At 44.8% G+C, this 15,703-nt stretch overlaps 1 long non-coding RNA gene across 1 annotated transcript in view; it reads right to left on the bottom strand.

Annotated features, from left to right (window-relative positions):
* Positions 1 to 15,703, bottom strand: part of LOC110260960 (uncharacterized) — a 189,727-nt gene that overhangs the window by 109,586 nt on the left and 64,438 nt on the right. The window contains exon 2 of the long non-coding RNA XR_014805898.1: positions 13,269 to 13,558. This is a non-coding gene — a long non-coding RNA (uncharacterized LOC110260960). The remainder of the gene's footprint in view (positions 1 to 13,268; positions 13,559 to 15,703) is intronic.

Genomic DNA, 15,703 nt, shown 5'->3' with positions numbered 1-15,703 from the left:
AAAATAATGAAAGAAGGAGTGATTCAATGTGTTTGCCCCCCAATCTCTACTTCCCTAAGCAGAGATGTATTATCTGAAGGGCAGATTTTGCATTTTCTCTTTCTACAAGGCAAGACACTTTTTCCTATGCATGGTAAATTGTCAGAGGCAAGAATACAGATTTCTTTCACCTCCTACAATTAGACATGAGTATCTACATGTCATCCTTTTTCATGCTTTTTAAAGCTTAGCCAGAGTCCACAGCAAAGAACCAAGTCCCTTAATGTTCCTTGAAGAGGCAAAGAAACAAACAAGAAGATGGTGAATGTGAGTATGTGTGTGTGTGTTTCTGGAAAAATTTTAAACTATGTAGATAGGTGAAGGTATGTAATGTCTTAATGTAATGGAGGATGTAATAGAGAAGACGGTTAGGAAATGAGCAAGTTTTTTCCTCCCAGCTTGAGTTTGTTGCTTGAAACAAATACATAATGAAAGCGTTACTTTCATCTCCAGACACTCAGTTAAGAGCCCCAAAGAGTTAACCACGACTTGCTGAAAGCCAACTCTGTGTTCATTATTGTCAAGGACTGTAAGTGATCAAGGAGACTAAGTATCAGCCAAGGTTGAGACTGAGATTTGTAATCAAGTTTGTAATTTATGAAATTTGTGATCATGGAGGGATGGAGACCATAGTGGAAGATAATATGAGAAAAAGAATGTATATAAAGGTATGAGTGGGTCGCTGAAATCAACTATACCCTAATAAAAAAATAGATTCAATAAAACAAAGATGAGGGATGAAAATCTAACATGCACAAAACAATTAGAAGAAAAGGTGGCTGCTGTTAATGATGACAGGGGCTCTTCGAATTCAGACTTGGGTGAGAGGTCAGTTGTGAAGGAAAGTAAAAGAAGAAAACTCATGTTTAAGAGGTTGAGATGCAGATTTGCTTGCCTAAGAGCTCTCTTCGGTGCTGACTCTTGAAGGATTGCTGGGCTGGTGAAGGTATTTGTGACTGTTCAAGGTCATGCTTCACGGCACTCCATTTGTAAAGAGCAGTGGACATGTATTCTCCATGCATTTATCTTAATTCTTTCGACTGCCTTCAAATTGGGCTGCAAGATATGGGAGTAGAAGTGACCAGATCAGATGACCCCAGGAAGATTTCCAGATAGGTCTCCTAAAAGTCTCAGAGGCATTCTCTTCCGGAGTCATAAACTCACACCTCTTATGTCCACTGTAATGGATGTGTTTAATAATACCCACTGCCCTTCTGGGAACAAAGTTCAAAACAGCTCAACCTTTCCCCTCTCAGAACTGAACATCATCAAATATTTAAGAATGGGACTCTGCCTTACCCTTGGCCATTGTTTAAGGGAGGGAGGAGATATCCCAGTCTCAACCTTGGCCACTTTGAGATACTGATTTTTCTCTTAGACAGTTAAGTAGAAGCCAGGTGGATTAATGACAAATTAGGATGAGCTCCCAAGACTTGGAAGCTGGACTTGGCAGCAAAATCCTATTTTATACAGTATAACTTTTTGAAAAAGGAGAATTGGTCTATGTGATACCATTGATAGTTGACTTGCCCTTAGATCAAGATGTCACTAATGTTGCTGACACCTCTTGATTTTTCCTGGTGAGAGTGGTGGGTTTGCATATGTTGGAGGCAGGGTTTGGATACAAATGGGAATGAAAATCAGGAAAGATGCACTCAGAAGATATTCCCTACACCATCAAGTCTTAGGGAGCCATTTTTAGCATTTTTATTGCTCATCAAATAAAAGCTCAAAATCATGATTTGAAAAAAAGGTAGTATCATATGGCTTCTTCTGTAGTAAGTGTAGTTGAACTAAATTTTATTTTTGAGATACTTGGATGTTCCTTGAAAAAAATGCCACTGGGGTGAAACGGATTGGAGAGAGGGTTTCCTTGGCTGTTGCTCACCACTCTCAATGAATTTAACTCCCACTGCCCAGGACTGCAAATAACTGTCCCCCTTTTCATTTAAAAATTGTTCTCCTTTGTGAGTTCCATGAGAGAAATGAGAAGCACTATCTCCTTTCAATATCTCCAGTGTACATTAGCATATTATATGTGTTGAGGAATTCTGGTGACCCTGTATATCCCACATGTGGCAGTGGGACAGGTGTGTTCACGTGACCTACCTTCACTTGGTTCTTTGTGGACTACGGTTTGGGAAATAGGCCATCATCCATACCTTAATCCTTTGACACCATTCCCACTCAACCCAGCCACCTTGCACAGTGCTCAGCATACACTGGGTGCTCACCATGGCTTTAGGAATCCCTTTTCAAGGTGCTTTAATACTCATGACTTAATTTGACCCTTGAAACAAAAGCTCTCTATCTTTCAGACAAGGAAATTGTGAGGCAGAGGAGTTCAGAAACTTGCCCAGTGGCAGCATAAGAATCTTCATTGGGGGCTGCTCCCTCCAGAGTCTGTGAGTTTTCTATCCCACTACTCCAGAAAGCATCTGGGTGAGAAATACAAAGTTATTCATTCCAAAGCCTGAAGAATGCAAGCCCCCTGAACCCATGAGGAGTTTAGACACCTCTCCATGTCTCCGCTCACTCTAAATACACAATATGAATGTGTCTGTACCAGGCTAAGTAGTCTTGACCTAGTGCCTTCAAGTTTGTAATCTAAACAGTAGAATGCCAGCATACCAGCTGAATGGGCTATCAGGTTCCTGACTTTTCTCGCTTTACATTCTCATTGTTCTGAAAGTCCTGGCTAATGAACCAATCTGGGCCCTCAGAGGAGCCTTGGGCTACACTGAAGCTAGGCTAAACCTGGCTGAGATTCTATGACACCGATAGATACAGTCCATGTACCTCAACCAAGACCAGTGGGGTATGTAGGAAATGCACAGGAATGGAAAGTGATTCCAGGCTTACCAAAGAAAGAAATCCCTGACTCAAAGATTCATGGGCTGGGAAAGATGGACTGAGCCTTGGTGAGGCAGGACTCCCAGTGGATCAGATCCCAAGGGCATCCCCGTTTTTAGTCCATCTTCACCCTGTCCATGTGGCTTGTACCTGTGAGCTTCCTTCAGCAGTCTGGAGTCACCCTCCTCTTTGGCACAGCCACCCATAGCTAGCACCCCACTGCTCTGGGAGGCATACACTTTTGCCTGAATCTCAAGACCTCCCAGAATATAGCACTCTGCCCTCTGTGCCCCAACCACTTGCCAACCCTCCATCCAGGCTGGTCTCCTTATCACCCCTAAACCATCTCCAACCCAAATTTATTCAAGTCCACTTGATTCTGGAACACTCCATGGGAGGCCGCACTGCCTCCCTAACTTCTAGTCATCCTTCAAAACCCAGACCCAGTCCCACTTCCACTCCGACATGTTTCTTAGCAACCCCAGCTCTGACTGATTCTGAGTCTGACTTGAGTAGACTTCATGTTGGCTGTAGTGGGTACTTAGCCCTGAATTATTCCCAGACAGCTCCTTGTGAGCACTCACGGTCTCACCAGGCAGATTCTGACTTCCCCTGATCATTATCACACATCTCCAGGATCCTATGTCACCATGCCTTCCCCCGACCCCACTGGCTAGCACCATGTGAGGCTCAAACCAGCCCTCTAACCCTGCTTCAGTTTTTGTTCATTATATGACATTCTCTAGGTGACCCGGAAGGTGAGCTCACTTCTTTACATGGTCACGGAATAAAAGGTGGCACCTTGAACGATGGTTTTTTTAGATTGGTTATCACTGCCTTTTTTTTTTTTTTTTTAAAGTGCTTACTATAAGCACCAGCTATTTCTCCTAGGTTATTCCCATAAATTATCTCATTTAATCTTCCCAAGAATCCCATGACATCAGGGAACTGAGGCTCAGAGAAGTTAAACAAACTCGCCCAAGGTCACACTGGAAATGGTAAAGATGGGATTCGAATCCAGGGAAGACCATTCCCTAAGCCCTTTGGTGGGATTTATTCTTTATCCATTCCAGCCTCCTGATGTTATGATTGAAACCTGTTTCTTCCTTGTGACTCTCGAAGGTAAAAAACGGACGCTGCCTGCCCTACACCAGTCCCTTGGGGTCAGAAAAGCCAGCCTTTGACAAAGGACCCTGGGAAGTGCGGCTTCCGTCCAAGCTGCAGCCCCCATCCCTTGCCTGTGGTCTTGAACCTCTGTGGTTGCTGCCCCTACCGCCTGCATCTCCCTTCTCCCCAGCCCCCCTCCTCTGCCCTCAACCCCCAGCCCCACCATTAATGAGAATCAGAAGGAGGGAGAGTGAGGACTTGAAAGAGTAATTCCTTTCTTATTTATAGGTCTCCACCGGAGGACCAGGGGCAAGGAGTGTGGTCTCTACCCCGAAGCGAGGAGCAAAGCTCTCATAGGGGGCTGGGTCCTGACTGGGCTCGGCCTGTGACCCCTAGTGCCTTAATCTCCCCAGCTGTACAATTAGGTAAAAGTTGGGCTACAATGAAAACCAGATGTTACATCAGGAGCGAAGTCTCCTGGGCAAACAAATTAAATAATAAATAAATGCTTTCGGTTTTACTAGCGACTGGCCATTCTGTACCTCCTCCCAGGCTCCAATTAGAGTACTCCTGTTGTCTTGCGGAGTTTTAAAACCTGAGTGTAAATAAGAAGGGGTCCCAGAACGCCAGAAATGCTTGCGAGGTTTGATTTTTATCTTTGTCGATTGTTTGGCTTTGGTTTGGTTTTCTGCAATGTTGCAAGCCCATTTTTGTACAATTATCATGCGTGTGACTTCACATTCGGGTTTAAGTTGGGGAGGGGGTGGCAGTTAACCAGGTTGTAACCTGCCTTTGGTCATTTGGGGAACATTGATCCTGGGACATTCTCGTGCGGAAAAGTACTCTGGGGATCACAGAAATGTAATGTGTATTTCTCTCAATCTGCCAAAAACCCACACCAAACCCAAACCAGAGGAATTCCAGCTCTAGGAAAAGCAACACTGAGCTTGGAGTTTTAACTACAGCCATTCCCTCGAGAATCTTTGTACCATGTTTTTTATCTGCCTCCCTGCCTTAGCTTGGTGTTAGAGATAATCCTACTTGGCTGAGTTAAGAACCCAAGAAGCCTCAGACACATTAGTTTCATTCATCCTTTTACTCGTGAACTCATTCATTTATTCATTCACAAAGTACTTATTAAGCACCTGCTATGCATCCCACACCTTTTCTGGCACTGAGTGCAGAAAAGGTGCACTGTTTGCAAGTCAGCGGAGTTCCTGCCAGTAAAAGGACTGACAGAATAAAAATCTGATCGTAACACCCTTTTGGCATTAGCGCTCTAATCATTCTTATTTAACCCCTGGGAAAAATTCAGAAAAATGTATATTGATGGGAGGTGATGCAACCCCATGTGACTCTCCCATGGCCACCTATGACCAAACATTGATCTGAGCTTTCCCTCGACACAGTTATAGCCAGGTGTTCTCCTTAACTGAACACCTACTTTGTGCCAGACATGGGGGTAAGCATGCCACGTGCATCACCTCATTTGATCCTCACTGCTTTAGAGTCAAGGAAACAGAGCCTTTGAGAGCCTCATCCTACCTTGTGCAAGTTCTCCCACCCTTGCTGGCTGCCAGGAAGACCAGGGAAAGGTCTAGGAGAAGTTACAACAATATCTAGATATTTATTCAGAACCTGCTCGGTGCCAGACACTGAGCTGGCCACTTTCTACGTGGTAGCTTATTCCATCCTCACAGTCTTTCTGGAAGGTCACTATCATGATCCCCGTTTTACAGCAGAGGAAATGGAGGTTCATTAAGGCGAAGTTCCTTGCCCCATGTCACACAGCTCATAAGTGTCAGAGCCGGGATTCGTATTCACATCTTTCTATGCCTAAGTCTGCACTCTGTCCCCTGCCCTCCTCCCTTAAGCTTCATGTTTTATAAGCAAATGAGCAAAGATTAGAACTAAGAAATAGTTCAATGGCTTGGCTTCGCTCCCCTTGACCTTGTCAGGGCTTGAACTCCCAAGACATGCTTGAGGGAGTCCCACATTTACCCCTAGAGGGTCAGAAGAGGACCCTAAGGCCAAGAGTGGTTATACTTCTTACTGGAGGTCTCAGGGCAAAGTCAAAGCCAGAGGAATTTCTTGGCTCTGTCCTTCACTGATTTCCATCAGAGACACTGAGTAGAAACACTCTCTGGGCCAGCACTCCAGTGAAATTGGGTGGGAAGGACACAAGGGGGACCCTCCCTTGCCTCCTTCCTTCTTGTGTCCCTCAGTCCCGCTCCAAACTCAGAGATGAGCCTGGGTCCAAGTCTGATCAGGATATGGGGTTTTAGTGCCTTATGTCCTGCCTTGCTTTTGCCTTTCCATCACAAGGAACAACTTCTCATGAACAGCAATGATTTGTCAAACGGATACACTCATATAACCACCACCATTTCGCCAGAAAGTTTCCTTATGGCTTTTTTTGCAGTCAAACCACACCCCAACTCATGCCAGGTAACCATCAATATGATTTCCATATTTTCTTCTCTCTCTCCTCCCTGCTCTAGTTTTTCTTTCCTTTTCTTTCAATAGTAATGCCTTTCCCTTGTACAAAAACTGATAATTGCAAATTGCACATATTCTTGGGTCACTCTCTTATCAGCTTGTTTTTAATCCAGCATCCTTATTTGGCAAAATAAAAAGTTTGCAACCCTAGGTCTGTAAATTTTACTGGTCTATGAAATTTAAAAATCTATTTTTATAAGAGCAGATATAAGTTGTTTGATTGAGGATATCAGAGAAAGGAAGAAGGCGTTAGGAATTAGGGCTCAACATTCTATGTACAAGATGGCAGGGCCTGAACTAACCAAGTTGACCAGTAAGCTGTGTCTGAGGAAGAGGTTGGCAGCTCGCTCTGAAATGTGGCCGTGGGTCTACCTCTGAGTTCCCAGGGGGACCGAAGATGGTGGCTGCTCTTTTCTGAGCTCATTCTGCTCATCTGTAAAGTAGATGGGATTGGTTAAATTATTTCTGTGGTCTGATTTCTTCTTGGGCCAGTTTTGGATTAATTGGCACTGATTTCCCCAGAGTCGTTCAAGGTCTGAACTCCAGGCTAGTATTTCCAGCCCAAAGCAAACACGGTTCTAAACATCAGGCTTCGAACGAGTTCTGTCTAAGGTTTCCCTCCACCTCTTTCTGGGAAGCAATCAAGGAGTCTCTTTTCGAGGAGACTGTAATTTGTTGAAAAGCATTTGATTGTGGCATTGAAAGGTGCACTGTATGTGTAAAAAGGTGTTTATGAGGCTTCGTACAGTATAGTTAATAACCAACCACGACCAGGGCCTTTATAACAGGGACCCTGGCTGCGAGCGTCTATACTGTGCCTTTCTGGGGCCACTAATGCATAATTATGGTGGCTGGTGGTCTGGAATATAAACCCAGGCCTGCGGGTCAGCCTTCTCCTCTACCTCTGGTACTCTGTACCTTTCTCAGACTCAGCAGAAATATGCCTCCTGAGCCTCTCGGTCCAACTTTTTGGACAGCTGCAGATTCTAAGGTAGGCTGAGCAAGGTGCATTTTTAGATACATTGGAAGCAAAGAGCTGGGCAGTGATCCTCATGGCTGAAGGACCAACTAGCTCAAACTACAGCCTTTTTTTTTTTTTTTTTTTTTTTTTTTGTCTTTTTGTCTTTTTAGGTCCCCGGCATATGGAAGTTTCCAGGTTAGGGGTCAAATCAGATATAGCTGCCGGCCTACACCACAGCTACAGCAACTTGGAGTCTGAGCCACATCTGTGACCTACACCGCAACTCAAGGCAACGCTGGACCCCTGACCCGCTGAGAGAGGGCAGGGATTGAACCCGGATCCTCACAGATTCTCGTCGGATTTGTTTCTGCTGAGCCACAATGGGAATTCCTACAGCCATTTCTTGCCATGAATAGGACAACAACTTTTTAGCAGGCCTCCTACTCCCACTCTGCCTTCACCCTGAGCCATGCCCACAGGACAAGTAGCCCACTGTCCTAAATACACACGTCTGACCAGATCTTTCTCTCCTTAAAGCCTTCCGATGGTCCCCACGGTTCTCTAGGACCCAAATCCAACTCCTCATCATGGACTCTGGGGCCTGCGCCATCTGCCTTGTTGGTTCCCTGGTCTCTGTGGGTCACATCGCCCTTTGGTCCCTGTGTCCTTTCTCACTGACCTTGGGCATCCCTTCAACCTCTGACTCCCCGTGTGACTCTGGGCCTTTCGCCCGGAGTGATCCCTCCCTCCCCCTTCCTTTCCTCCGTGCCACTGACACCGGTGTCAGCAGCGGGTTCTGAGATTCTTTTCCAGTTCAACCTCTGATGACTATTTTATTTAACCATATTTTAGTGAACCATACAAAGTGAACCGTAACCTCTTTCTCATTGATGGTAAGTTCCTGCCCAGGCCTCAGATCCCAGAGTCAATTGCCACTTCTTCTGGGAAGCCTTCCCTGACCTTCTGGGCCAGGCCAAGTGCCCCTACTTGGTTCATTCTTTCTTTCTTCCAAAATTACACATTCTAGAGTGCCTCCTATCTGCCTGAAATTGAGGTATACAGTTTCCATGAAATAATCCCCTGAGGAAGCAGGTACTAAGAATATCCTTATGTTACAAATGAAGAGCCCGAAGCTCAGGTGAAGAATTGTACTTTGCCCAGCATGTCAGAGAGCCAGTAAGTGACTCAACCAGAATTCAGTGACTCCAAAACACAAAGCCCTTCACCCAAAACACAAGCTCGCCAACATCTTATTGTTGCACGGGGGAAAACGGCACATAGAATAGTCAAGTATGTAAAATACCTGTCCCCAAAATATAAAAACAAAATAGCAAGATTCCAATGAAAGACGCAACCTATTCATAGTGATTATTATTTGGTGATGGTTCGGGAAGTAAATTTCTCTTCCTCTTTGTTTTTCTCATATTTCCTAATTTTCTATAATGAGTACTTTTTTTTTTCCCCTAAAGCAGCTGAAGTACATAAAGTGTGGATTGCCTGAAACATTATAACAGTCCTAGAATGAAAAAAAAAAAAAATCACCCACAGTATCACCACACTAAAGAAACCAACTGTTTTCAATTTCGTGTTCGCCTCCCAGGACCGATCTCTAAAACTATTTCATTTCCTTATAGTTGTAGGCATCATGTACATTCTACGTCGGCATTATGTTCTTTTCACTTAATATTTCACCCTGATGATCATGCAAATACCAGGCCAATAGTCCATCAAGGTGAACCTCATCTATCGTTCTGGAGTTATTAGCATGGTTCTGGCATTAACGAGGACTCCAAGACCAGCACCATCTTCTGGTTTAACCCAATCCTCCCTGGCACGCCTTCTTCCCTTCCGTGGCTTAGACATTCATTCCACACCTATTGTTTGAATGCCTGATATGCGTCAGGCGCTTTGCTAGGTATGTTTCCATCTTCCTACTCTCTATGACAGTCAGCTACCGCAGAAAGCAAAACAATTTCTTTCTCAAGACGTCTTTAATAGACTATAGGAGACTTGAGGAATTAGAGACAGATCTGATAGGAAGCTGAAGATCCCTGCCGTCCAGTGAGTATCCCCTTTTAGCTGATGAATTTTAAACAGGGAATTATAGAGAATCTTGCAGTTTATAGGACCTTTTTGTCCCCATTGTCCCTTTTAATTTGCCAGCACCTGGGAAGAGGGAGGCGTTCTCTCCAAAGGAAGAGCCTGAGGTCCCAAGAGGTTATTTGGTTTTGCAACATCAAAACTTTTCCAAGTGTTTCAGTCCATGAGAAATGGGCTCATACCACAGGCATGGTGCTTTGACTAGATTTCCTCACATTTTAATAGGTCGTAGGGATATTTTGTGTCAGAACAAGCTTTTATTAAACAAACAAACACACACAGTTGCAGACTACTTCACAGTATGGATGAATCATAATTTATTCGATTCCCATAGATGAACACTTATATTGCCTCATCTGTTTCATTATTCTGATGGTGCAATTAAAGAATCCTTGTAATACATCTACACACCACTGTATATAAAAGAGATAAACAACAAAGACCTACTTTGTAGCACAGGGAACTAAAAACCAAATCCTTATAATAACTCTTTGAGCAAACGAGTATATTTCTGTAAAATAAGCCCTTTGAAACATACATGGCCTAGCAGGTAGGCACCTTATGAATTTTGATAGCTAACCCCATAAAGGCCTCCCTAACTATGTAGTGTACTGACACCCATTTGCCAGAGTCTGTGCCAGCTCCTGAAACTACTGATCTTTTAAATTTTTGCCAATATTAGGAGACGAAGAGGATGTCTCACTATGGGTTTCAATCTGCATTTTCCTGATTAGCAGTGAGCTTGAGTATTTTCTCATATAGATTTTAGTGTCTCATCTAGAAAGAACTTCCTACTGTGCTTGGGTGAGCACTCTCTGGGGTGGGTCCTGGGGCTGGGGCAAGCTGAAGCAAGCTGGGGCAGGCTTTCTTCATGAAGTCTGTGGTTTATGCAGTCAACTCTGGAGGGCAAGTGGAAACAAGGAAAGAATAAATCCCAAGATCAGTGGTTAGAAAGAGAGAGAGAGAGGGACAGGCAGAGGATGGGACCCGGGTATGCCAGGTAGTTTATGATATAAGCAATAAAGGGAAAGAAGTCTCTGGATCCTCCCTTTTCACAATTTCCAGGACAAATCACAGGAGCAGTTCCTTCAAGGAGCCATGCCACCCTGGGCATGAAGCTATCTTAGGATGGAAATGCATGTTGGGAGAGCTCAGGAAGGACTGCACTCACCATGAAGTTACTGAAGCTTAATTCCAGGGCCCCTTCCAAGGTCCAGAGAGGAGCTTAGCAGTGGGTTCCCGTGATCACGTGTGCTGTAGATCAAATGTTTGTGTCCCCTCCAAATTCCTGAGTGGAAATCCTAACCCCAAGGTGATGGTGTTAGTAGATGAGGCCTTTGGGCAGTGATTAGGTTTTGAATGGGATTAGTACCCTTTTAACGGAGGTGTAAGGTAGCTCTTGTCATATGAGATGATGCCAGAAGATGGCCAGGAAGTGGGCCTTCACTCAACATTCAATCTCCTGGCAACTTGATCTTGGACTTTCCAGCCTCCAGATCTGTGAGGAATAAATGCTATTTTCAAGCTGCCCAGTTTACGGTTTTTTGTTATAGTCACCCACATAGATGTGTTTCTGTGAAATTTGCAAAATTAGGTATTTTAACTCCCCTTGGGTAAGACGGCTGTTTCTTTCTGTTCCAACTCTCCTCTCATTACACTTACCCATGTGTTGGGTACCTCTGACATTTTTAGGAGCTGGTCAAGAGGACATTGAGTTAGGGATACTTTTATTTTTTTTATTTTTTATTTTTTTTTGCTATTTCTTTGGGCCGCTCCCGCGGCATATGGAGGTTCCCAGGCTAGGGGTCAAATCGGAGCCGTAGCCACCAGCCTATGCCAGAGCCACAGCAACGCGGGATCCAAGCCGCGTCTGCAACCTACACCACAGCTCACGGCAACGCCGGATCGTTAACCCACTGAGCAAGGGCAGGGACCGAACCCGCAACCTCATGGTTCCTAGTCGGATTCGTTAACCACTGCGCCACGACGGGAACTCCGAGTTAGGGATACTTTTAGCCTATACTTAATGAGATACATTCATGTGGCTTGCAGTGTCCAGGGAGAGTAAGCCACTGATGGCTGTGTGGGTTCAGGAATTCAGCTCCTACCTCTGGGCCCACTCACTGCATCGTGACATGACAGTGCAAAGACAGACACGGTATTGAGATAGGAATGTGGCCTGTGGTGCCTAGCCCCAGAATCAGGAGGAGAGAAGAAACACGTTCCAAAGGCAATGAGCCAGAAGCTGGGCTATGAAAAATTCTATTCTCATCAGAGGTGCACAATTATAAGCAGAAATTTCTGTTCGCACTAATTCCTAGTCAAAATAGAAGCTCTTTCTTGTCAGAATATACTAAATAAAGCAGCATTTTATTGACAATATAATTATAAACCCAGCACAATTTATATGAGCATCTCATGAAATATTATTTATCAGAAATATTGTATTTGAAGACTGCAAACCTGTATCTTTCAGTGAGGACATCTATTGGTGAAGTTGCATGTTTTACACGGTCCAAATATGATGTTTATTATTTTGTTCAACCACAGAGAGGAAAGACGGAATTAACTTTCTGTTGTCTTCACAGAAAATATTACAAAGCATCATCATAGGAAGAGGCAATCAGAGTATGAAGCCAAAATTGTAGGGAAAATGTATTAGAGAGGTGTCCCAGGCAGTTCATGAATTAACGTATTTTTGTTTTTCTGGAATTTTTTAATTTAAAAAATTGTAGGCTTTTTAAAATTAGCATCTTGTCATAATTTCTCCTCTTATTTTAAATAAACATGACTTTCATGCCTAAGTTTGTGTTCATGCCTTTGCATTCTTTTACTTGATGAGGGCTCCAAAACTGAGTACACTTCAGGCACTACAATTTGTAGGAGACTGGCAAGTTGGAGGTTGGCCTCAATGACCTCTTTTTTTTTTTTTTTTTTGTCTTTTGAGGCCTATGCCCGTGGCATATGGAGGTTCCCAGGCTAGGAGTCTAATCAGAGCTGTAGCCGCCGGCCTGAGCCAGAGCCACAGCAATGCCAGATCTGAGCCACGTCTACAACCTACACCACAGCTCGTGGCAACACTGGATCCTTAACCCACTGAGTGAGGCCAGAGATCGAACCAGCAACCTCATGGTTCCTAGTTGGATTTGTTTCCACTGCGCCACGACGGGAATTCTGAATGACCTCTTTAGTCTAGATTATAAGCCCAGGAAAGAAAGGGTCATGTCATCATGTCATTCCTTTTTTTTTTTTTCAATGGCCATACCTGCAGCATATGGAAGTTTGTAGGCCAGGGATTAAATCTGAGCTGCCGCTGTGACCTACACCAAGCTGCAGCAACACTGGATCTTTTAATCCACTGCAAGGGGCCAGGGATTGAACCAGCGCCTCCACAGTGACTGGAGCTGCTGCAGTCAGATTGTTAACCCACTGCATCACAGCAGGAACTCCTTTTTTAAACATTTTTTTTCCATCTTTTGTTTAAACACTTAAATCACAATGACACCTGCAGTGTCCAGTGTAAAGCAGTCATTTGATAAATCTCTACAGCATGAATGAACAACCCTTCTAGCTTTGTTCTTTTGGTACTCATGGTAGATCAGATTATTGTTCAAAACATTCACTCCTTTCCACCCTCACTGCCATCAAAGGAATATACTTTCCCATCCACTGCTATTGAACTTGGCCATGCACATTTCTTTGGACTCACCATGGGGGTGGGAGGAATACTCTTGTCCTTGGTTCTGGATGCTGGAAGACGTGACGCAGGCAGAGGCTAGGTATGAGCTGCATGGTTAACCCTGCCCTCCTGTCCTTCTGCTCTCACCATGAGAAGGACAGGCCGTGCTAATCCACTGATCCAAAGAGGATGAGCGACACCTGGTGTGAACCTGAACCAACCTGTAGCCTTTGGGGTCTCTGAGGGCAACCAGACCCTGACTTCCGGCACTTTTCCTGGTTTCTGTCTTCTGTCTGAAAACTCGCCAAGAAGCCATACCCCTGTGCAGACAGATACATGGGCCAGGGTAAGATGAACTAGCCAAAGTGAGAGGCAAGGAAAACAGCCTTGCAATGCAACCATTTAGACAAAGTCAAATATAGATTTAACAACTAATTATAGGAGAAAGCTGCAAAGTGCGTTATAAAATCAAGTGTTTGCACAGAAACATTTTTGCTAGAAAGCAAAGTGGTAGCTCATTTGCATGTTTGGTATTGTTAGCATACAAAGGAGCTGAACTGCTAAAATTAAGATAGTGAGTTGTTTGAAAACCTCATTTTAAAATAGAATAAATCATGCCACAGACAGATGTTTAAGAGGGTGCCTGATGTGGAGAGAGCCGGCCTCCAGTGCGAGGCTTGGTGGGGTTGAGCCTTCATTCCAGAAAGGCCAAGCAAATTCCTCTCTGAACATCAGGGATCAGGGAGGCACCAAACTCATTCTCTGTGGCTTCCTGAGAGAGTGCCTTGGTCGGAGGGGAGGGTGTCCCAGTCTGGGGCTGGGATGAGAGGGTGAATATCAATTCTACGGGCCCCAGTGACCAAGCCATCTCTGTGCCAAGTAGATGCCCAGTGCTCAGTGGATCCTAGGGTGTGAAATGTCAGGGACCAACCACATACTTACACACCCTGAGAGCTCACTGGAGCCCCAGATCTCACAGGCAGTATCAATTTTAACCCACATCCAAACTCATGAGTTAAAGGATTAGTATTATTAGTGTTATCCCATTTCACAGATGGACATGTGGAGGATGGGACAGGTTCCAAAACATCTCCTGAATCCACTTGGAGGCAAGTGGGAGTGTTATTATAGAAGTCCATCACCTTGGCCTTTCTTTTCCTGAGGTATCCCTATATTAGTTTTCTGCTTTTGCTGTAACAAATTACCACAAACTTCCTGACTTAAAACAGCACATATTTATTCTCTAGTTCTGGAGGCCAGAGGCCTGAAATCAGTCTCACTGGGCTAAAGCCAAGATATCAGCAGGCCGGTTCCTTCTGGAGGCTCCAGGGGAGAATCCATTTCCTTGTGTTTTTCTGCTTTTAGTGGGGGCTGCATTCCCTGGCTCGTGGGCCCTTCCCACGTTGTCAAAGTGCATCACTCTACTCTCTGCTTCCACTGTCACGGCATCTTCTCCTAACACCCTGACTTCCCTGCATCCCTATCATGATGCTTGAGGCTACGCAGATACTCCAAGGCAGGACTCCTAACTAAATCACACCTGAAAGGTTGCTTTTGCCATGGAAAGGATCATTTGTAGGTTCCAGGGATGAGGCGGGGATGTGTGGGGGGCCAGTGTTCGGCCTTCTACAACACTCTCACAATTCTTGCCTAATTGCAGCCTTTCATGGACTCAAAGCTTCACAGGGTCAGAGGCCAACACATAGGTTCATCTGGGGCTTTCCTGATGTTTGCATGGAAAATCCCATATCCCAGGAAACTCTCAGTCCCAGACACACTAGGACGATGTTATCTGTGGGTAAGTGGTACTTTCTTTAAAGTAGGTGTGTGATGAGTGGTAAACTGATGCTTCTTCCAGGACTAAGTGACTTTCCCTTTAAATCTCTATAATTTTCTTTCTTTCTTTGGTCTTTTTAGGGCCACACCCATGGCACATGGAGGTTCCCAGGCTAGGGGTCCAATTGGATCTGTAGCTGCCAGCCACAGCCACAGCAATGCAGGATCCGAGCCACATCTGTGACCCACGCCATGGTTCATGGCAACACCAGATCCTTAACCCACTGAACGAGGCCAGGGATCAAACCCGCATCCTCATGGATGCTACTCAGGTTTGTTAACCACTGAGCTACAATGGGAACCCCTCCCTATACTTTTCTAATCACTTTAACTTCTTTTTATGGTCCAGGTCACCCCAAAATCCTGACCTTTTGTTTGTTTGTTTGTTAGCGCTGCACCTGTGGCATATGGAAGTTCTGAGGCTAGGGGTCGAATCAGAGCTGTAGCCGCCGGCTTACACCACTGCGACAGCAACATGGAATCCAAGCTGAACTGTGACCTACACCACAGCTCACAGCAATGCTAGATCCCTGACCCAGACCCACTGACTGAGGCCATGGAACCCGTATCCTCATGGATACCAGTTGGATTTGTTTCCACTGCACCACAGTGGGAACTCCCCATGGTTT

Source organism: Sus scrofa, chromosome 6 (genome assembly GCF_054392235.1).
Source record: "Sus scrofa isolate SSC_HxYL_T2T_F1_AM1 chromosome 6, Sscrofa_HxYL_maternal_Yorkshire_Landrace_v2.0, whole genome shotgun sequence".
In the NCBI taxonomy this organism is placed as follows: domain Eukaryota; kingdom Metazoa; phylum Chordata; class Mammalia; order Artiodactyla; family Suidae; genus Sus; species Sus scrofa.
The sequence above is the reverse complement of the archived record's forward strand: the minus strand, read 5'-3'. Positions and strand labels throughout refer to the sequence as shown.